Source organism: Ambystoma mexicanum, chromosome 8 (genome assembly GCF_040938575.1).
Source record: "Ambystoma mexicanum isolate Mex_15411 chromosome 8, UKY_AmexF1_1, whole genome shotgun sequence".
Classification (NCBI taxonomy): domain Eukaryota; kingdom Metazoa; phylum Chordata; class Amphibia; order Caudata; family Ambystomatidae; genus Ambystoma; species Ambystoma mexicanum.
The window spans coordinates 605,196,822-605,220,750 of record NC_090929.1 but is presented as its reverse complement, the minus strand read 5'-3'; positions in this window follow the sequence as shown (position 1 = coordinate 605,220,750).

Sequence of the window (23,929 nt, the reverse complement as noted above, 5' to 3'; positions counted from 1 at the left end):
GTGCCAAAATTATACCCTGCCCCTGTACTTGTACCGGGGCATAGTATCTTCCCTCCTTTTCCTAAAAGGGATACAGATAATGCACATTTTTGGACAACTGGTGGGCTAATATTCTGGTTTTGGACATTGAGAGAGAAGTGATCTGGGCAGAGTTCGGCAGGGAGTTTTGGGAATCTGAAAGAAAAAGTTGGCAATCGGATAAGGATGCGGTTCTGGGTTCCCCTGGTTCCGTTTCTGGACCGCCCCCCCTTTTTGGAGGCAGTCACCAGGATGGGTTTGAACCAGGGGTTTTCGGTATTGTTGGTTCTGGGATAGAATGATGGGTGGCGACAGCTCAAACCCCACATCTACCCAGTCTGGATTGGAATCCCTTGGGACACATTTTTCCTTTCGAGGAGTTCCCCCATCTCTTAAGGAGAAGATCCTTTTCCCAGGATCCTCTGAGGATCGCTCTACCTCAAATTGGAAGATCTGTACCTCATCCACAAAATGGGTCTGTTTGGGTCCTTTGTTTCTCCTACCTCCTCTCTGCTCCCTGGGTGGCAGACTTTCAGGGGTAAGAGATTATGTTTCCGGTTCCTGGGTTTCCAGGGGCTGTTTACAAGTGGGGAAGGAAGCTTTCTACAAGGTTTTACACCCCGCTTCCCCTTGTGCCTCCTCTCTGGGAACCGGTGGGTTATCGGGGTGCTGCCCCGTCATTGTTCTGGAGCACCAGGCCCAGAGTTTGGTGCATGCTGTGCCGGCATGCCCATCTGAGGGTTCTGCTGAGCCCTTAGCACGCGACCCAGCTCCTGCGCCATATTTTGGACCTGCCGCTCAAGTTGGGAAATCCGCTCAGGCTGATACGGGGTTCTATTTTCTCCCCTGGGCTGATCCCTGGAAGGGTAGCTATCCCTTCTCTTGTAGTACCCTGGGTTGGGAAGATTTGGGTACCCCTCCACCCTTGGCCTCCCCTCTCCCGGATTAGGTTGTCTGGGCTCAGGGAATTTGGGAAAGAAGGATGGATGATTTTGGGGCTGGAAATTGGGTGGATACCTGGGAAAAAGGTTCTGGCCAGGGTTTGATGAAATTCTGCCCTCCTGTGCGAAGTTAGGAGGGAGGTTCCCTGGGTTGGGTGCCTGGTTGGATCCCCCCCCTTGGGCAGGAGGAGTCCACACATACCCCAGGATGGGTCTGTTTCCCTTGTAGCGGGGACTTACATAGTCAGGGGAGCGAGGGACCCCATTTGTGGGACTACCTCCTTGACTCCCTGTCTGTGACTGGCCCGAGGGCATTCTGGGCTTAGAATTATTTGATGCAGGCAGGTTTTTAGGTCACCCCATCTCCAAATCTAAAACGGGGGCAACCTTTACCTCTGCCACCTTGGCAGCAGCAGGGGTGCTGTTGGTTTTGGGGTTTTTGGGCTGATTCTTATTTTCCACCGGTTTCTGCACCTCATAGATGTGGGTGGCTTGCTCAATGACCCAGTCTAAAGATCTTTTCTCGTGAAAATATTTCACGAGCTGGGTCATTATGTATTTGGTAAAGCATGGAAAAATGTATTAACAAATTCTTTACTGTCCGTGCGCACCCTTTTTGTAGTCTGTGCAAAAGCATGCTTCAATTCCTGCACAAATTCTTGTGGAGCCTGATCCTCCCCACATTGCAAATTGTAGGCTGCCTTGCGAGCCTCTTGGGGATTTCTATGAACAGAAAGATGTTTCAAGATGGCCGCCCTGTAGGTGGACCATCTTGAATGATTTTGGTCCTCCAGCCCCGCAAAGAAACTGGAGTATTCTGGGGAGAATGTCCATTTGACATACTGAATGCAGCTACTGCTGTCCTTCAAATGGAAAGTCTCCATCATTTGCTCGTAAAGCTCCAAGTGTTCCCAAACAGAATACTTAGGGTTCTTGTGATAAGGGGTGATGAGACTCCTTATTGCCTTCATCTGTTTTAAGGGGTCCTTAAGCAAGGCCCTTTTTTGCCTTATTGGCCTTTTTGGTTCGGGTAACCCTGGTCCGTTCATCCTCTGACTCAGAAGTACTGCTCCCAGAGGTGCCGTCTGATCTTCCAGGTTTTCCTGGATTCTGCGAGCCTGGCAATGGCTGGCAGAATGTGGGGACCTGGCCTCTTTTGTCCTGTGACGTTCAGAGGAGTCTTCAGATTCCTCCTTGCTACCAGGATTTGATGAGTACCCCCCCCCCACTGACCTAACTGGGCAGAGGTTTTCAGGATGTTTCAGGATGCCCTTAGTGGGCCTACTCTCCTGGGGTTCCCCACTAAATTGCACTGTAGTTGGGTGCCCATATCCGGATGCCCGCCCATCCATTCCTGGGAGGTACTGGCCTATGAGCCCAATACTTCTGGTTGGGTAGTAGTCTGCCATCCCCGTGGCCCTGGGCTCATGTGCGCCATGGGACATGGGGGTGGCAGGGTCCAAGGACTGGGATAGATGAAGGCCTCTGGTACTAGGGTTCCTGAGGTTATGCTCAGGTGTTTCCCCTTCCCAGCGAACTTCATCTCTGTCAGCCCCTGATCCCTGTTGCAATGCAAGAGCCTGCGCTTTCAGTTCCTCAGTTAAGGCCTTACTAGACTCTATCAGTCTCTCCTGCATGGCTACCTGTTGCTGGAGCCTATCATTTTCCTGGCAGAGAGCCTCATTCTCTCTCTGTGCCTCCTGGTTGGTCCTGGAGTACTGGGCCAGTCTTTGCTGCAGAAGGGTTACCTCCTGAGTCGAGTCCCATCCCTACTGGCCTGTTCCTTTCTTTCCAGAGCCTCCTCCACCCTCCTGGTGTGCTCTAACAAGTTCGATGCTCTTTTTGGAGGTCACCCAGTCCCTGGAGGGCCAAGTGATTTTCTTCAATTTTTTCTTTTAATCGGCAGACTTTCTGGCCTAAGGTGTCCCTTTCCTGACTAAAAGCCTGCATCTGTGCCGCCAGGTCGTCCCTCTGCCTTTAAAAGGCACCAGCTTTCTGGCGTTCTTGATCAAACTCTGCCTGGATATCCAGGTCTTTCAAAATCAGTTTATTGCTCTCTGCCTTTTCCCTATATAGATGACTTTGCAGGGTAGCTACCTGCTCTGTGCATGCCCTGTTAAAGTCTCGTTGTTGCTTCAGATTTTTCTGGCTCTGCAGTAGGGAGTCCAAACATTCTTGGTACTCCCTCTGCAAGGCCAGAAATCTGGTATCCTGGTCAGACTTTTCCTGTTGCAGGATACCCATATCCTCTTTTATTTTAATGATATACTGCCTACTATCATTTTCTGACTCCTGGCTCCTCTGCAGCCTCTGCTCGGAAGAGACCAGGTCAAATTGGGCCTTCTCTAATGCCATCAGTTGCCTATTTGCCAGATCTTGGCCTTCAGCACATTTGTCCTGTATGGCTCCCATATATAAATATAAATATGCCGCTACCCTGGCAATCTTGTTGTGCTCATCCTTGGCCTTAGGGGCCATATATAGTTGACTCAGGGCCACATGTAAGGGACCCTGATCTCTCCATATATCTGACCCTATTTCAGTGATCTGGGGTGCGATTGCCTGCAACCAGACCGCCTGGTCGTGATGAGCCCACTCACCTCTCACAAATAGCTTATGTAAGAGGTGTTCTCTGGCTATTTTGATATCTACCAAGGTCGTCATTCTGGAAATTGATTTCCTTCCTGACTTACAGAAGTTTGTATTTTATTTTGCAAAACAGACCATTTCCTTAGAGCGTTCCTTTGAAGGGTGTTTTTACAGTGTAACACGGCGTGGTGATCCAACAGGATACTGTATCCTGTCAGTTAGCACACCGTATTAATATGCACAAGTGATAGGTCTAATCCAGAATCCCCGGCTCAAGCTCCCAATCTGTTAAGTGACTTCAATTCAGCAATCCCACTAAGTCAGTGCCTGGTCTGGGACGCCCAAGGGAAGCCCTTATTTATATATTTTTATGACAAGTTATACCCTGGATGATAAACCCTTATATAACGCCCCTCTCTTTGAATCCCCTTGACCTCACTGAGCCAAGAAGTAGGTTTGTTTTGCAATTTAAAAGATTTATTGGAAAAATTAAACAATATATATATATATCACACTTTTATAATAAATTAATATTTGATATCACACTTAAAAATATGACAGTGATCAACAATAGATTACAATTGTACGCTTATTTAATTACTTAGGAGATGGTATAGGAAGGAAAAGGTAACTGAAAATGCTTTTGTGGTTTCAAGGAAAAACAATGATGGAAAGAATGCAGTACAGAAATAAACTGATATGGTTTCAACCAGAGATAGTATAATCACTTTTCCCCTTGTGGCAATTCACTCCCCTCCTATGCAATATAAAAAAGATGGAAAGGAGAGCACACCGTTCTCAGGAATGCATTCAAATGTAGTTCAGTTCCCGTTCCCCCAAGCAAGCTTAGAGAAACAGGGATGATTTTAAACACAGGCAAAAGTACTTTTAAATGTGGTATGCAAAGAAGGGAAAAATATGCTAAAAATGATTTTAATTCCCTGAAGGAGGTTCAGGGTAGGTGATAGGTATTTAAGATTAGTTCAAGTCACACTGGCAATACTCAATGAGGGATAAGTAGGTTGAAAACAAATTTTAGCAGTTCAAGCAAAAGCGGATATTTTGACAGGTGAAGAAATTTGAGCCAAATTGCAAATCGCAGCACTTTTTCCGAGTGCGTCGAGCGCGATTACGGAAAAACTATAAGGAATAGAAAGTAGATTCTCAAAATTAAAGTGAAGGATCAGAATGACAAAATTACACTTTTATAGCTTTGAAATGACAGAACGAACACACAATTCCTATGATGCAGTTCTGGACAGGTTCCAATGGGTTGAATCAGATTATTTTAAACTAAGAGATTGGTACTGGCACAGTTCTAGCTGAGTACTCACACTATACATTTGAAATAGGCCGTCAAGATCTGGTCAGGTTGGCTGCGGTTCCCTTGCCACGGACGGTCTTTAGTACCGGTTCTGCTCACTGCGATATGGTTTGGGTCTGCTAGCGGCACTGCGGTCTGGTCTGGGTCTCTGGTTCTGCTGGTCTGAATCAAGTGGATTCTGAATACAGCACTGCTTTCTGGGTACTGGCACAGGGTTCTAGGCCAGAATCAAACAGCTTGCCCGGCTGTTGAATAGTTTGGTTAGGTTTGCTGGATGCTGAGGCTCGCTGAGAAGAGTTCAGCTGTTTGGGTTAGGCCTCTCTGCTTTACGTTCTGGCTTGGTTCTGGATCTATCTGGAGTTGAGTTCTGGATCTTGAAGTCATCTGGCAAAATGCTTCGCAAAAAAATGGAAAGTGAGTGTCTTGCCTGTCCAAAGCAGTCTCTTTGTATGTGTTTTGAAAATGTGTGTGTGTGTGGGCATAACTAAGCCTGCCCCTCACAACTTATCATTGGCCAAGCTCTCCTTTCTCCCTTGATTGGGGGAAGGAATGGAGTGTCATCAGGCATTACATTTATGGCATACAGAAAGAACACTCCCCTTGTCAATTTGCACACAAATCTATTTTTGATCCAAATACATATTTATCTATGTACCATTTTTCTAATTTTATATGTCCAGTTAACCTATTTTCTGTAGCACCAAACCATCCAATCCCTGTCTTTGTACGATGTCGTGTCCACTTATGACAGAATTCTGCCCCTTTCAACAAGAACCCAACCTCTAAACTTTTCCAGAATTTACACAAACATGCACAAAGAATATGGGCATCAGATGATAAAGTGTCAGATTTTTAACATACAGACATTCGGAGTAATACCTTATTTTCCGCTACCACCCCCCAGAACATACCAGAGAGTCCTAACACCTCTTAAAATGTGCACAGAAAAATCACAAGAATAATGATATTAATTATATAATGTTGACAAGTCTGTACTATGAATTATCCATCTTTTTATAATTATGCTCTGGCCCAGAGGGGTGTGGTTTCCCAAAGCACATGGTGGAATTTCTGGTTTATCCACTTCCTCCAACTCAGGTTGCTCACAGAGGCACTGCTCCTCCCAGTTTCTCCCAAGAGGAAGCCATTACGACCCCCCTAATTTAACATTTGCCTGAGCCAAGGAAAGCTCCTTGTTCTGTTTCCCTGCTCCCAGGTGCTCCTCCCCTGATTCAATCAGAGAGGTGTAATCTCCTTTTGGTGGGAACAGCAGAAGGCAGCCAGGCCTGCAAATGCAGTTGCTTGGGCAAGTTTAAACTCCTGTCGGGGGTAGTTGCTGGGCAGAATTCAATCTCTTCAAGCCAGGCTTCAGCTAAATGTCACTTTTGTTCCAGTTTTCTTCATTCAAATCAAACTTACAATTTTTACACATGTAGTTAGAATGCTGATTCTAAGTTCAAAGCTATGACCTTTAAACAGTTGCAACCTATGTGACACTCAAAAGTAGGTCACTCATTTATTTTAAACATTTCGATTTTTTTGGTTTTAAATCCAATTTCAGTTAAGCTGCTGACATCCACAGCTCAGCCAATTTTGTTATAAGCATTGTTTTGGGCTCTTCATCTTTCAAGATTTTGTATGCACACAAGACTATATTCTGCCAAATGTCTGCTGGTGTTCAGTGAGATTTTTGAATATCTTGCAATGTTTAGCTTGCATTTCAGAGAAACAAAGGTGATTTCAAAGCGCTTTTTTGAGCTAACAGGCACTGCTGTTTTTCCTTTGGCACCACATTTCACTCATGGCGCTTTTGGCCCATCACGCTCGCACTGGTGGGTGGCAGGTTAGGCAACCATTTTGGTGTGTGCAAAAATTGCACGGTTTTCCTGGATTCTGGCGCAATGTGGGGTTTTCGGCCATCTTGGATTTTCTAAGGCCACAGCACCAAATGTTGTAGCCTAATAATTCAAACGTGGGTCAAGACAGCCGACAAGATAGAATAGTGACTAAATTGAAAACTCTTGTTCCTGAAAAAAGAATTATACGGGATAAGCTTATGGCTTGCATGCAAGGGAAGTCAGAAGGTGAAACAGAGTATTTTAACAGATTTGAGCAAGTATTTTTGTATTTTAGTGGTCAAGATTTCCGTATAGAGCCAGGGAAGAGGCTATTTGTTGATAAGTGTGTGCGTGGATTGTTGTCTGAAATCCGATCACAGATCATGACTTCTGAGAGTGCATGTGAAGCGAAATCACAATCTGAAGTGTTACACATGGCTCAATATTATGAAAATAGCGTTAATACAGAGAAGGAGAAGGTGGAAAAGAAGAAAGGAGACCTGAAGACTAGAGTGTTATTGCAGCAGATAGGTAGAGGAGCCATAGGTGGGAATACACAGTTCAGAGGGTGGCGCACAACTGGGTCCCGTACACATAAACCAGTGTGTATATTGTAGACAGGTGGGTCATTGGCGAGCACAATGCTCGATCCTACAGCAGAGATCAAATAGTACGTATGGTGCCATGGGTAGACGATCCAGAGCCCGTCCTGGGATAGGGGGTCCTGGTAGAAATAATTTTGCACAGAATCAACAGACACCATCACAAGATAATCAGCAACCTAGTGTTAGTAGTGGGAATATTTTTGATAATCCTTCGAATGTCTATTTTTCTGAGGATTTTGCATCTGCGATATATTTTTCAGTTAGGACAGCCTGAAGCAGTGTCTGGAACCGATACCTATTCCCGTCGATCAGAAAGGGCCTTAGGTTGAAATGAAGGTGGGGAATAGGTAGCATCTCTTTCTGATAGATACAGGAGCACAGAAGTGTTCTAATGATCATTCAGACTTTCCAGATTCCACTTCCAGGGCAGAACAACATTTCTGTAGGGTTCTCAGGGACGCCAGTGGTTAGTCCGGTCTCTCGGGCGGTACCAATTTCACTGGGAACATTTACTGATTCTTGTCCATTTCTATTGATGACAAATTGTGGTGAAAATTTGTTGGGATTGAATTTATTAAAGAAATTGAATGCTGTTATTTACTGTTCTCCAGATGGAGTGTACTTGTCTATGCCTTTACCAACTGAATTGAATAAGGTTCCAACATGTTTATGGGCAGTTAATGATAATGACGTTGGAATTTTACAAATTGAGGCAGTTAAAATTGTGTTTGAAACCAGGTGTTAAAATGCAGCTTATCCTGCAATAAACAATTTTGGTTGAAGGTGAGCAGACTTTGAAGAGTAATATTTCTGATTTCGTACAATGAGGTGTAATTGAGGGAATTGTGGGGAGTGTGTATAGTAGTCCAATTTTACCAATTTACAAAAAAGGGGATAATAAAATTCCTTTTCGTTTTATTATTGATTTGCGCACCATTAATAAGGTTGTTGCTGCACAGTTTCCGATTGTACGCAATATCACCACAATTCTGACTATGATTCCAGCCACGGCTACACATTTTAGTGTCGTGGATTTGAAAGACGCTTTCTTTAGTATCCCTGTGCATGTTTCTAGCAGATATTTGTTTGCGTTCACCCTAGTGGGACACTCATTCACATTTACTTGTGTGCCCCAAGGGTACACTGAGAGTCCAAGTATCTATAGTAGAGCGTTGAAAGAGCAGCTTGATAAGCTCAAGTTGCCTTCCACTTGCAAATTGTTGCATTTTGTTGATGATCTACTTCTAGCTGCTGATTCTGAAGATGCCTGCAAAGAGGGCACTGTGTTGCTGCTTATTCATTTAGCAGAGCATGGGCATAAGGCTTTGTTGAAGAAATGTCAGTATGTTCAACATGAGGTCGCCTATTTGGGCTTTCTCCTGTCGAAGGAGGGAAGAAGACTGACACTTGAATGGATACAAAGCATCTCTGATATGTCTGTTCCAAATACACAGAAAGAGGTCAGAGCTTTAATAGGCATGGCCTCATATTGTAGACAGTGGATCCCAAATTTTTCGTTGTTGTTAAAACCTATGTTAGCACTGACAAAGAAGGACATTTCTTTCCCTTTACCGTGGAACATGGATTGCCAGAACACGTTTGATTTGCTTACGGCTGTGTGTGTTCAGCACCAGTTTTGGACACACCACATTACGAAAGAGGCTTTGTTTTGTATGTGCATGAACGTGATGGATGTTCTTTGGCTGTTTTGACACAGTAACATGGGGGGAAGAATAGACTGTGAAGCTATTTTTCCTCCATGTTAGACCCTGTTGCATGCGCTTTGCCAAGATGTTTGAAAGCTGCTGCTGCTGCATCCGTGAAACAAAGCGAGGATATGGTTTTAGGTCACTCTTTAACCTTGATGGTGCCCCACTTTGTAGACGTTCTATTAAATAGAATGCAGACGCAACATCTCACATCAGCTCGACTAACAAGGTACACGCTGATTCTATTTGCTCCGCATATTCAAATTAAGAGATGTTGTTCATTGAATCCGGCTGATCTAATGCCTTCTCCACAAGAGAAGGATTGCAGTGACGAAATGTCACATGATTGCCTCTTTATTACAGAACAAGAAACAAAGGGCAGAATTGATTTAATTGATACACCTTTAAGGAATCCACAAGGGGAGCTATTCTGTGATGGCTCCTGTTTTAAACTACCGGATGATACATCTACCGCTGCTTATGCAATCACCACATTAAGCACGGTTGTGGAGAGTAAACAAATTCTGCATAACTCTGTGCAAGCTGCAGACCTTATTGCATTAACCAGTGCTTGAGAAATTTCTGAAGGGCTTAGTGTAAACATATATACAGATAGCCAATACGCATTTGGGGTGGTTCATAATTTTGGCTGACTAGGGGCTGAGAGAGGAATCTTGACCTCACATGGAACAAAAAATCAACATGGCACTCTGATAGTCGGGTTGCTATCAGCACTTGCGCTTCCTACACAACTAGCAATAATGAAGTTTGCTGTACATCAGAAAGTGACGGACGATGTAGGAAAAGGAAAAACTTTTGCTGACAGAATAGCCAAGCAGACTGCTATTGATTTGCACTCAAAAATGTGGATTTTTTTCAATTCAGCAAGATGGGTTACTTATACTTGTATGATGGACTAAGGGATTAGCTTTATAAAAGAAATTCAGGCTGAAGCACTCCAGAAGAAATCAAACAGTGGGCTGAGGGTTCAGCGGGTCTAGATGATGAGGGTTGTTGGGTGGATAATGAGAAGCAATGATGGATGCTACCCAATGCCTATGTCACTGCTATGGTCACAATGGCTCAAGGCCCAAGACACATATGCGCTAAAAAGATTTGTCAACATTTAGATCCAGTCTGGTACAACACTAACATCCAGAAAACTGCTCAAAGTTTGGTCCAGAGTTGCATGATATGTTTGCAACAATACACGGGGAAGGGAACACCGACACCGAAGGGCAGTTTTGGTCCCCCCTCTATGCCTTTTGAGGTAATCCATTTTGATTTCATTGAGATGGAACGTTGCCAAAACTATAAATATGTCTTAGTTGTGATCTGTGCCTTTAACATATGGGTTGAGACTTTCCCACTAAAACATGCCATAGCAATGTCAACGGCAAAGACCATGCTTAGGGAATATTTCCCTAGGTTTGGCCTGCCGAGAGTAATTTGGTCCGATAATGGCCCACATTTTATCGCTGCTGTCATCCTGCAACTATGTGCGGGATTACAGTTCTATAAACGGTTCTACTCGGCCAGACATGCTCAGAGTGCCGGCCTTGTGGAACGCCAAGACAGTGGGCCTCATTACGAGGTATACCGGTAAGGCAAAAATGATGCCGGTGTGGTAATACCGGCATCGTTTATCGCCCTGTTGCATTCCGACCCGCAAACCCGGTATTAGCGGCACACTAAACAACGGTTCCGCTAATAGCGGCATAGGCGCGTACACGCGCCCCTTCATGGAGCAAATATTGGCATGCCGGTAATAGGGGGTATTCCAACCCACGCATACATGCAAATACCGGCATCGCAAAGCCGGTAATCACGGCCTGCACGATGCCGGCCATACAGGCATCTCAGACCACCCGCAAACAGCAAGCAGGATACAAGGCAGCTGCCACAGGTGCACACAATCCCCACAGGTGGAGTCAATGGAGGCTGTGCCAGTATAAACTGAGCACACCCACACACCACAACCCCCCCACAGGTGTAGGCAATGTAGAGTGGCCCAGTACAAAAGGAGCACACCTACACACCACATCCCTTCCTACACCAAAATGCTAACACTAGCAGTTGCAATCATGGCACTGGAGGACATGCCTATACTGCTACAACTATAGCAACAACAGCAATAACAACAACAACTACAGCAGCAACAACAGGCAGCACAGAGGAGATGCAGGAGGAGAAGGAGGGTGAGACAGGCCCAGCAATTACCACCAGGGCAGCCACCACTGCCTCGCAGGCAGCCACCAGTCCCTCTCACCAGACCCAGCCCATTCAACCTAACCTCTGAGCAGATCCACACCCTGTACCGGCTGGACCGTGACACCATCACCACCATAGTGGACATGATACAGAACGACATTGCCAGCCACATAGAAATACGCACTGCCATCACCCCACTACTAAAGGTGGTGTCCGTGCTACACTTCCTGGTCACAGGCACCTACCAACACACAGTGGGCCAGCTGCATGGCATTTCACAACCACTATTTTCACGCATGCTGAACCAAGTGCTGGATGCCCTCCTGAAGCACGCAAGCACCCATATATCCCTACCACGGACTGACCAGGAGATAGCCAAAACCAAAGTAGGCTTTCATGCACTGGCAGGCATGCCCAATTGTGTTGGTACCATCGACTGCACTCATGTAGAATTGCTAGTCCCCCATGCCATAGAGGCGGTGTACCGCAATCGCAAGCAATACCACTCCATCAATGTGCAAATTGTATGTGACTCCAGCAAGATCATCACACATTGCTGCGCCCGATTTCCTGGATCCACACATGATGCCTTGGTACTGCGCAACTCCACACTACCCCGTCACATGGGGCAACATGCTGGACCATGTGCCTGGCTGCTCGGTGAGTTGCACAACAGGCCCATGGCCATGCTGTGGGGTACAGATGTGTGCGGATGCAGAAGGGGGGGTGGCCTACTGCACCAGGGTGGGAAAGGAGGAGGGGGGTAAATGGTCACCAGGGCGCCAATAGCCAGTGAGTGGAGAATGCATGCAGAGCTAAACACTCCTCACCTGAGCCAGCCAAACGGAACATGACACATCACTGGGCCACATATCACAAATAATGCATATGTATGATAATAAGTAAGAGGCACAACCAGGGCACCATGCTGTTGGCAAGCAATGCATGACTGAATAGGATGGCAACTGTGCCAATGCGGCTAGTGTGACCATGCATAGCAAACAATATCCTGCTTGAATTAGAGACTAAACATTGTCGCAATAACACAGCACATCTGCCTCAGCATGCAGGAATACACCCTGCATCATCTAGTTAATCCCATCCAGTGTATCACACCTCATTACAGTATACATTGCATCTAGGTGATTATTTTCTACACGTACAGGGACATGTGCATGCCCACACCAAGTAGCAGCTGCCATGACTGTGCTCCCTGAAGGTGGCAGTTCAGAGTGACACACACCGATTTGTTTCTTCTTGCAGGTGATGGAGGATATCCCTTGAGGCCTTGGCTACTTACCCCTGTGCGGAACCCGCAGAACAGCTATGAAGAGGAGTACAATCGTGTGCACACTCGAACACGAGTTGTCATTGAGCAGGCCTTTGGCCTGCTGAAGGCGCGGTTCTGCTGCCTAAGCAGGTCTGGTGGGGGCACTCCTATATAGGTCTGAGAAGGTTGCAAAGATCACCATGGCCTGTGTCATGCTGCACAACATGTGGGTCCGAAGGAATGTACCACTGCCACCTGACATTGACATGCATGTGCCGGGTTAGGATGAAGGGGATGGAGACGGAGGCAAAGGAGCCTCCCTGCCAGTACGTGATGCACGGGATGGCCATGCTGTTAGCCAAGCACTAATTGACGAATACTTTTGAAATGCATGGACAAATTGTGAGTAATGTGTCTACAACACACTGGCTGAATGTGGACATGCACACTTTTTTGTTTAGAATTGCTCCGCTGTACACCAACACACAATAAATGAACATGTACAAAATGAACAATGTCCAACCAATGATTTGCTAGCACACAACGGTGTATTTTCAGCAGACGTGATATGGTGAACATAATCCCCTCACAACACCCAGTAAACTCCCTCACCCACCCCACAAACCCCAGAACATACCCCTCTAAACTCCCTCACCCACCCCACAGATCCCAAATCTCCCCATATTTGCAACAAACAGTGTTTCCTTCACCAAAGTAGTTCTTCTAAATGTCATTGCCTGTACTGTTATTTCTTGGCAATTTTTGTGTCTGGGGGTGCCATGGCCGAGTGCCGTGCGCTCCTCTGCGTGAACCGCACAGGGCTTGATTGTACCGAGGTGGAAGGGGTTGTTGTAGTGGAGGTGTCAATTGTCAGTCCCATGGCTGGCCCAATGTGTGGCCGCTGTATTTGCGGGAGATTTGCAAGAAGGGCCTGTGTGAGTGACCCCATGCACTCCCTGAAGGCACACGTAGATGCCTCCACAGCAGCAGTATTGGCTGCATTGGCTGTGGCAATGGCCCTCATGGCCTCATTCATAGCGTCAACCTGTTGCTGCATGAGTTGCAGCATGGACTCTTGGCGGTCCTCTACCCTTGCCAGGCGAGCCTCGAAAGAGTTGTCGGCCGCAGGTGTACTGGTGGCTGGGAGGGTGGTGGCTGGCAGGGTGGTGGCTGGAAGCGTGGTGGCTGGAAGGGTGGTGGCTGGTAGGGTGGTGGCTGGAAGGGTGGTGGAAGGCACCTGCGTGGGGCCCTCGTCCAGGGCACTGTCCTCCTCAAAGATGGCAATGTCGGATTCTCCTAGGTCCGAATCATGGAGGCATGGATCGTCCAGGCTCTCAGACTCCACAGGGGGGGGTGGCTGGCAATGGGGCTTGGGGTGGGTGTGTCAGACATGATTCCAGCCTCATCATCCACCTCTGTGGACACAACGTCCGTGGTGGCTGGCGGAACGGCTCCCACTGTTGTGGGAGGTCGCACAGAGGGTGTCGGCAGTGGGGAGCACCCCAAGGAGTGTGCGTGACTGCCAGAAGTGCTGGGACGACCTCCGCCTCCAGGTGAGGAAGATCCTGGCGGAGAACACGAGGGCCGCAATGGCGACAGGCGGTGGCCCACACTCCCCTGTGAAGTTGACGGCATGGGAGGAGACCGCAAGTGCATCATTGTCCCGGAATCAATTGAGGGAGGCTCCCACTGTTGTGGGTGCCTGCTGCTGTTCTGTGGCTGCAGGTGTCCGCTGCAGTGTTACTGCCTTGCGTGGCACACTGGCTGTTGCTGCAGGCATTTTCTTGGGCTGGGGGGTGGCGGTAGCCCTGGTCCCTTTGCGTGCACTGGGTGTACTTGCACCCCTGTCCTGTGTTCCACCTTCCTCATCGGTGCATGGGGGATAGAAGAGATGCAGGTCATCAGTGATGTTGTCAAATGGCAGCTATGATGTATTGCAGTGTGATATGTTCATACATTCAGGCATCATTTCATTTCTGGGGTGTGGCATTTGGTGTCCTGAGGGGACATGTGGCCAATCAATGCATGGCTGGTGGAATAGCATGGGTTTGGTGTCTTTGTGGTGGGTTCCATGGGCATGGTTGGGTCATGTTGCACCTCTGTTGGGATTGGGATTGTCATTTAGCATGCGTGTGGGGCAGGGTGTGGCACTCATTCTTCAATGGATATGTTGATGTAGCCTTGGGACATGCATTACCTTGCCTAGTCTCACTTCCACATCACTTGTGCCACATCCTGGTTTAGTATACGTGGATGTGATGGTTCACTCACCTTCCTCTGTGGTAGATGCAGCGCCAACCTCCTGGTCTCCTACTCCCTCAATTGATTCCGGGTCAATGAATGCACTTGCGGTCTCCTCCCATGCCGTCAACTTCACAGGGGAGTGTGGGCCACCGCCTGTCGCCATTGCGGCCCTCCTGTTCTCCGCCAGGATCTTCCTCACCTGGAGGCAGAGGTCGTCCCAGCACTTCTGGCAGTCATGCACACTCCTTGGGGTCCTCCCCACTGCCGACACCCTCTGTGCGACCTCCTGCCAGACCTCTTTTTTTTTGGTTTGGGCTGCATGCCTGAGGTCTGTGCTCCTGAATGTATCTGCATGCTGTTCGAGGGTGTTGGCAAGCATGGTGATTTCCATGTCTGAAAAGCACTGCTTTCTCTTCCTTTGGGAGGATTTCCTGGTGGCCTTCGACATCCTGCTTCTGTTGTGGCACACAACAACACGAGAGTAGTGGTGGTTATGGAGGATGGCAATGGATTGTGTTTTTGAAGATGGCCGCCGGCCCATTTCCCGTTCCTGCGCGATGACGTAATTTCCGGTTCCTTTTTTTGCGAACACGGTAATACCGTGCCGGTATTTAGTGGTTGTGATGACGCGGTTACGGAATGGGCGGCACCCGCAATGCCGGTATCGGGGGGTTGGTGGCCTGTTACCGGCATGGCGGTTTTGCCAATAACGGCATGGGGGAATGCGCGTTCTCACGCACTCGTAATCACCTGCTGTTAGCGGGTTCATACGGGCATGGACACGCACGTTCCGGCATGCCGGTATTGAACACGCTGTTACCGGGATACTCGTAATGAGGCCCAGTATCTTAAAGAATAAAATCGCTAAAGTCTGTGCACACAGCAATCTGAAATGGCCGGACGCTTTGCCAATAGCCTTACTATCGATGCGGGCGACCGCCCAGACAAAGACAGGGCTATCTCCCTGTGAGATTGTGATGGGGAGACCAGCCAACATATGGAATGCACCGAGGCCCAAACAGTTGAAAGATATAGAGTATCCGCTTTTGTCTGATTATTGTGACCAGTTGACTCAAAACATGTGTTTGATTCACCAACAGGTACGAGCAGCCCTCCCTGTAAAATACGAGGGTCCAGGTCACCGACCTGGTCAGTGGGTCTTGGTGAAACATTTCAAGAGGGGCACGTGCCTTGCACCTCGTTGGAAGGGACCCCGTCAAATCCTTTTGGCTGTGCAAACTGCAGTATGAGTGTCCGGAAAGAAACACTGGATCCACGCGACACATTTGAAAAGGATTCCTTTTCCTCGGCCCTATAATGAAGGGGAGGAAAAGGATATTGATGATCCTGATGTTCATAACGAGCCTGCTTTGAGGGTTCCACGAGAATTCTTCCTGAGCCCATGAGGCCTGGGGAGATTGTTGCTTCTTCTTCGAAAGTCCTTCCTGAGCCTGTGAGGCCTGAGGAGACTGCTTCTTCTTCTTCAAATTCTTCTTCACCGTCGATCGATCTTGTTTCTGCTTCTTCATCTTCTTCAGGAAACGACAATTCTTTGTTCCCTGATCATTATGTACCTGGAGTTTTAAGGTGCAATCTGCGACCACGGAACATGATTTAGATTTAGGGCCTGCTGACATTACATTAATGTAAATAGAATAGGAAAGTGCAGCTAGGATTCTGTACCCACAGGAAACCCACAAGAAACCAACTTTGAGCCAGTCCCTCATCATTCCTCTGCTGCATACGATAAGAGGCAGGGACCGGCAAAGAAGCCTACAATCAAGATAGGCCACGTGGTCAAGTGCCACCCATGAATGAAGTAAAAAGAGCCTAACAGTGAGGCTTCTTAACGGACACTGAGAAACTATGCCTGTGTTTGGGGCCACTCATACTAATAAGGATACTGATCATTTTGCTGATGAGTCCGCTCATCGAGGGCCATGGTCCCCTAGGACCAAAAGGATGCTGAGCACAATAACAGCTTGTATTGTAATTGCATTGGCACTCGTATTTTGGAATCTAGAGAGTATACATCCGCTTGATATTTTAATACAAACTGCAAGTGTCTCCACTACATCTCCACCTTATGTGCATTCGCACACTCTCCATCCTTGAGACCTCCAACATAGATGGGGGTTATCACAGCAACACTCTCCTGATGATCATGAAAGCCACACATGCCATTTTTAATAAAACCAACTGTTGGATATGTTCACATCTATGTTCACAGGCAAAAGGAATTGGACTGGTATGTACATCCACTCCCTCTAACTATTGCTTATTATGCCAGCATAGGGCATTATTCTTTGGCCGATGGAATGATAGTGTCACTGGGAACATTGATGGCACTAAACTTAATGAGATTGAATACAAGTTTTAGCACCTTTAGGATGTACTCTGTTTGCAAATAGGAGCCATCTAAATGTTACTTCTATTAGGCCTTCTGATAGACTCTCCAGACCTTTCCAATCTATGAATACCTTTAAAATGACTGACGTAGGTAATAGGGATGCAATGCCTCCTACCTATACCATCAATCATAGTCTGCACTCCGTTCCATTTTGTATACAGAGAGAGGGTTCCCAGCCAATAGGTACATTTGAGGGATCTATGAATACTGCTGTACTAACCAGTGAGGATAGACCTCTATATGTAGGAGATCCTGTTTACTTTGTTTTTTGGTAATGAAGTATATCCATGGTTGCCAAGAGACTGGGAGGGTACGGTTACGCTCACCTGGCATCCACAGGGACGCCACCCAGCCAGGTTACTCGCTGGTATGCTTCACAGTTTTGCCCAGATGTGGTCTGCGGGGAAGGTTCTGCCTGAAAATACAGGAGGACTATGTTCAAGACTGGCCGACCGAGGTAAGTATCCTCCCTCCACCCCCGTATGATTTCAGCCCCTCAGGGGCCCTCTCCTCACCTTGTGGTAGAGTTAGGCGTGCTCTCCATCCTGCCTTCTTTTCAGGGGCGAGTTGTCTTTTGTGGGCATGTGCGGTCCAGTTACTTCACCGATGCCGGCCCGTTTGATATCGTTCAGGTAGGTCTTATTGCTGTTCTTTAGTATTGTTGCTATCCTGCATGCCTCTCTTTGTTTAATAATGTCTCTTTTTCTCCCTTAGGTATGCGGAGCTTCAGCGGGGTGAACCGCTTGGTTGAGCCCCGCTGGTAAAGGATGTCGCTTTAAGAGCGCTATGATGCGGTAAGCAAGCCCTATGCGCAGCGCTGCGATGGCTTGCCTTTGCTAACCTGTTTTGTCTTCTTTCCTTGCAGGTTACAGTGTTCTTCAGCGCGTGTGGAATTTCCGGAGTGGTGCCAGCCGAGAGGCGACCAGCCAGGTAAGCCTTTTGAGCAGTTCGTAATTTGCAATGTCTCTTCTGTTTTCTTAATGTTGCCTCTATCTTCCCCTTTCAGGTTGTGCAGTCCGGGAGGCGTGCAGATCCAAGGAAATCTATTCTCAGGAGCTGCGAGTAACTAAAGATGAAGACTGCAGGTAAGATGCTGCTGCTAATGATGTTCCTTTTGTCTCCATGCAGGTTCTGCTTCTCCGAGGTTCTGGGGTACAGCTGGACACGGTGAGCGTCATGTTGCAAGCTGCAATGTAACGCGAAGCGTGTTGTCTTGCTCGGGTGTGGTTTAAATAGCCTCAACAAAATAGTCCAGGTAAAGTAGTTCCTAGGCTACCACACCCAAAACACTAGACCGCATAGCTTGGTTCCGAGGAACCAAGCTTTGTGGATGCCTCCATGTTAGCTGACAACACAATAAAGTAGTTCCCAAGCACATAGTTTTTCATGGTGTATGAGCCTGGCGTCATAGGCGCCAGGACTGGCCCCAAGAAGGTGTTGGAAGAGGATGCCAGGCTCTAGAGGCCCGAGTCCTGACTCCACCTGGCCAATGGGTTTGCCAGAGGGGGTTTTGGGCGAGGGTCATGACAGCACTCCCCCCTAAGGCCCCTCCCATGGTGTTCCTTCTGTCTGGCCCAGGTTTGGTTGGGAAGTTCTGATGGAATTTCCTTATTAGACGTGGTGCGTGGATTTACTCACTGGGCTCCCAGGATCTATCTTGTGGTCCAAATCCTTTCTAATCAACGAGATAATATAGCTTGGTCCTTGAGTATTTGAGTCCAAGATATCTTTGACTTCGAATTCTGGTTCTCCGTCAACAAGTATGGGTTTAGGTGGTGTCCCAATCCGTGTGCCAGGTTGCATTGGTTTCAGGAGGGACACGTGAAATACCGGGTGGATTTGTACATTAGGTGGTGAATCCAGTTTCACAGCTACTTGGTTGATAATTGCCTTAATGGTATAGGATCCTAAGAATCTGGGATGAAAGGTCTGGGTTCCCTTGATGGGTACAAATTTAGAGGCTAACCAAACTTTGTCTCCTACTTGATAATCAGAGACCTTTTTCCAGTGATGGTCGGCGAATCTCTTTTGTTTTTCTTTGGCATGAATACAATGTTCCTTTGCCCTTTTGAAAGCCTGAGTAATGGTTGTGTGTAGAGTCTTTACCGCTGGGATTTCCAAGCTGGCTGGAAGGTCTAGTTCAGAGGTACGTGGATGTCTGCCATAAAGGGTATAGAAGGGCATTTGTCCCGTGCTTGAATGCAAAGAATTGTTATATGCATATTCGGCTATCCATAGTAGGTCTTTCCAATTCCTTTTTTCGTGGTGCAGCATGCACCGTAAATATTGCTTGAGTGTCTGATTGGTTCTCTCGGTTTGGCCATCCATTTGGGGATGGTGACTGGTAGATAGCCAAATGTCGATCTGCACCATTGCACACAATTTTTTCCAGAAGTTAGAAACAAACTGGCTGCCCCGATCAGAGACCAGAACCGTAGGGAAGCCATGTAGCTTAACCACGCCCTCCAGGAACACTTTTGCTAAAGTGGCTGCGTCTGGGAGGCCTTTGAGAGGAGTAAAATGGGCCATCTTCGAGAATAAGTCCACAACTACAAGGATGGTGTTGAACCCTTGGCTTGGAGGTAGATCAGTGATGAAGTCAAGGGAAAGAGTGTGACATGGAACTGGAGGAATGTCCAATGGTTGTAGGAGACCAGATGTTTTTTGTTTCTGTGATTTATTTTGTGCGCAGACACCGCACAACTGAATATACTGAATGATGCCCTTACGCCAGGTAGGCCACCAAAAGTTCTCTTTCACCTTAGCTAGGGTTTTGGCGATCCCAGGATGCCCTTCGATCAGTGAATCGTGATAGTTTGAAATAATATGCTGTTGTAATTCCTTCTTGGGTACATATAGGCGATCCGGAAAAAAGGGTAGATGGTCCTTGATGGTATATTTTTCTCCTTGAGTTTGCCATGCGAGGAAGCATCAGGATTCATTGTCCGTTGGATTTCTTTTCGTACTTCTTCTTGTGTTAAGGCTGTCGTGATACCCAATAGTTTGTCTTCAGGTATAATAGGTACGGGGTCTGGAGTTGTATGTACCATTTCATCTATGCCCATGCGAGATAAGGCATCCTCCTTTCCGTTTCTGTCTCCTGGTCGAAATGCGATTACATAATCTTATTCGGCGAAGAAAAGGGCCCACCGTAATTGGCGAGAGGAATGAGCCTTGGCTGTTTTGAGATATTGCAGGTTTCGGTGGTCTGTGATGACTGTAATGGTGTGTCTGGCCCCCAGAAGGTAGTGCCTCCAGGCTTTAAAGGTGGATTTGATAGCCAGGAGTTCCTTGTCTGTGATGGCATAATTAATCTCTGGAGGTGAGAACTTTTTCGACCAGACGGTCACCAGATGAAGCTGGCCGGTTTCCGGGTCTCTCTGTGAAAGGACAGCCCCCATTGCGAGACTGGACGCATCAGTTTCAAAGACATAAGAGAGGTCTGGATGAGGATGTCGCAGGAATGGAGCAGAGGTAAACCTTTGTTTAAGTTCCTGAAAGGCTTCTTCTGCTTCTTCGGTCCAAGCAAACCTTTTTTTTTTTTTTTCTTAATAGTACTGTGATTGGGTGCTCAACCAGAGAGAAGTCTGGGATGAACCAGCAGTAGAAGTTCACAAAGCCCAGCATGCTTTGTATCCCTTTCAGAGACATCAGTGAAGGCCATTTCAGAATGGCATCTACCTTGTGTACGTCCATTCTGATGCCTCCTGGAGTAAGGATAAAACCAAGAAACTCTATTTTGGTGATGGGAAAAAAGCATGTTTCAAGCTTTGCAAACAAGCAATGTTGGCGGAGATTGGTGAGGACTGAACGAACGTGCCTGACGTGATCTTGTTTCCAGGCTGAGTATACTAAGATGTCGTCTATGTACACTAAGGCGCACACATCAATTAACTCCCTTAAGACGTCATTCATGAAATATTGAAATGCCGCAGGAGCGTTGCATAACCCGAAGGGCATGACTTGATATTCAAATAAGCCGCACTTAGTACGGAAGGCGGTTTTCCATTCATCTCCTTTTCTGACTCGGACCAGGTGGTACGCTCCTCGAAGGTCCAATTTGGTATAAATCTGGGCATCTTTAACTTGGTCTAGCATCTCAGGGATAAGTGGCAAGGTGTAGCGGTTCTTTGCGGTGATCTGGTTCAATGCGCGGTAGTCAACACAGTTTCTCAAGTCCCCTTCCTTTTTCGGCACGAAGAACAAAGGACTGGCTGCGGGGGACTTCGAAGGATGGATTAATCCGTTTGCAAGGTACTGGTCTAAATAGGATTTCAAATTAAGGTTTTCCGGTTCTGTGAGAGCGTAGATCCTGCCGCAAGGGATTTGTGCACCAGGAACAAGGTCGATCTGACATCATAGTGCCTGTGCGGCGGCAATGTACTGGCTTGGTCCTTTCGGAATACATCCTGGAAATCATAGTATTCACTTGGCAAGGTATTAGTTGCTCCCAGGGTTGATACTGTCGCTCCAGGAGTCATGGGGATACAGACGTCGGGTTTCTCCTCTTGGTAATAGCAGGCAGGGGAGAAGTCACCGGGGAAGGTTAATTTTCGTGCCCGCCAGTCTATTAAAGAGTTGTGAGCAACCAACCATGGCATCCCTAATATTAGCCTGAACTGAGGTGCTCTGATGAGATTAAATGAAATAGACTCCCGATGTCCGTCCTGGAACAGCAAGGTTACCCTGGCTGTGCACTGGGTTACTGGTCCGGAAGTGATTTCTGTCCCATCCACGGTGGTTACCTTGTCCATAGTTGGCTTAGAACACAAAGGAAGCCCCATCTCTGCTGCCAGTTCTTGATCAATATAATTTCCAACTGCTCCGCTATCGATGCATTCTTCAACGGCATACATTCTTGATGACTGTTGGTGGTTAATTAAGATCACTGGTATTGCAAAGTGCGAGGTCAGCAACTCTTTCTTCTCACTCGACAAACTGACCTCTATGTTTGTCGAGCTTGGTAGTTTTCCGATTCCTTAGCTTCATCCTTCTCTGTGGCCCCGACTGTTCTTCTTGGGGGTTTTACTGGACAGTCCTTCAGGAAATGTTCTGGTTTCCCACAATACAAACAAAGTTGTTCTTCTTTTGTCCCACTCTTGTTTTGTTAATGGAGGCTGTACCCCTCCAATCTGCATGGGTTGCACAGCATTTTCAGATACACAGGCTGTGTTTTCACTTGGTTGAACATACACGGTCCGAGGGTCCATCTTAGACCAGTCTGCTTTTCGGTCCTGCAACCGGTGGTCTAGCTGCACGACCAGATTTATGAATTCGGCACAGTCTCTGGGTGGATCAACCACCTGGGCTAAGACGTCCTTTAATTCGCCTCGTAAGCCTCGATGGAATAACGTGATTCTTTTGTTTTCTGGCCACCTAGCTTCAGCAAACAGCCTGTTGAAGGTAGCAATGTATGTTAACAAGTCCTGATTCCCCTGTCAGGGGGACAAGAGTTCATTGTCTACTACTTGTTCCTGGGTATGGCGAGCAAAAAGTTTTTCCATTTCTCTCTGAAACCCCCCCAAAGTCATGTAATAGAGGATCGTCATGGGTCACCAACAGCACCGACCAATCTGCTGCACTACCACTCAGGTATGATAAGACAAAAGCTACCCGAGCTTGGTCGTTTGGAAATGCTCCAGGCCCACAAAGAAAATGAAGGCGACACTGATTGATGAATGCTGCATACTTCTGTGGGTCGCCTGAGAACCTTTCCGGTGGTGCCAGGGGAACTGATCCAGGTAACATGATCTGTACTGGAGGGGGGTTTCTAGATGGCAAGGTGGGGTTTTGCATCAGTGGGTTGCTCCCAGGCAGAGGAGTTGCCCTGCCTGTGATTGCAGGATCTGCCTACTGATCTCCTCTGTACGATCTTTGGTCACTAGCAAGTCCCTCCGGAGAGCATTAGTCTCTTGTCGGGCAGAATGAACTTCAGCACGAAGCTCTCCTAGTAATTGGGCCAATTGGTCCATTTCTGATGTCTCCATGGTGCCCAGGTGGATTTGTTACGGTAGGCTTCGTGTTCTGTAACGCTCACCTGGTAACCACAGGGACGCCACCCAGCCAGGTTACTCGCTGGTATGCTTCTCAGTTTTGCCCAGATGTGGTCTGCGGGGAAGGTTCTGCCTGAAAATACAGGAGGACTGTGTTCAAGACTGGCCAACCGGGGTAAGTATCCTCACTCCACCCCCGTATGATTTCAGCCCCTCAGGGGCCCTCTCCTCACCTTGTGGTAGAGTTAGGCATGCTCTCAGTGCTGCCTTCTTTGCAGGGGCATGTTGTCTTTTGTGGGTGTGTGCGGTCCAGTTACTTCACCGACGCCGGCCCGTTTGATATTGTTCAGTTGCTATCCTGAATACCTCTCTTTGTTTAATAATGTCTCTTTTTCTCCCTTAGGTATGCAGAGCTTCATCGCAGCGAACTGGCTTGGTTCAGCCCCGCTGGTAAATGATGGCGCTTTAAGAGCGCTATGATGCGCTAAGTAAGCGCTATGCGCAGCACTGTGATGGCTTTGCTTTGCTAACCTGTTTTGTCTTCTTTCCTTGCAGGTTACAGTGTTCATTGTGGAATTTCCAGAGTGGTGCCAGCCGAGAGGCGACCAGCCAGGTAAGCCTTTTGAGCAGTTCGTAATTTGCAATGTCTCTTCTGTTTTCTTAATGTTGCCTCTATCTTCCTCTTTCAGGTCGTGCAGTCCAGGAGGCGTGCAGATCCCAGGAAAGCTGTTCTCAGGAACTGCGAGTAACTAAAGATGAAGACTGCAGGTAAGATGG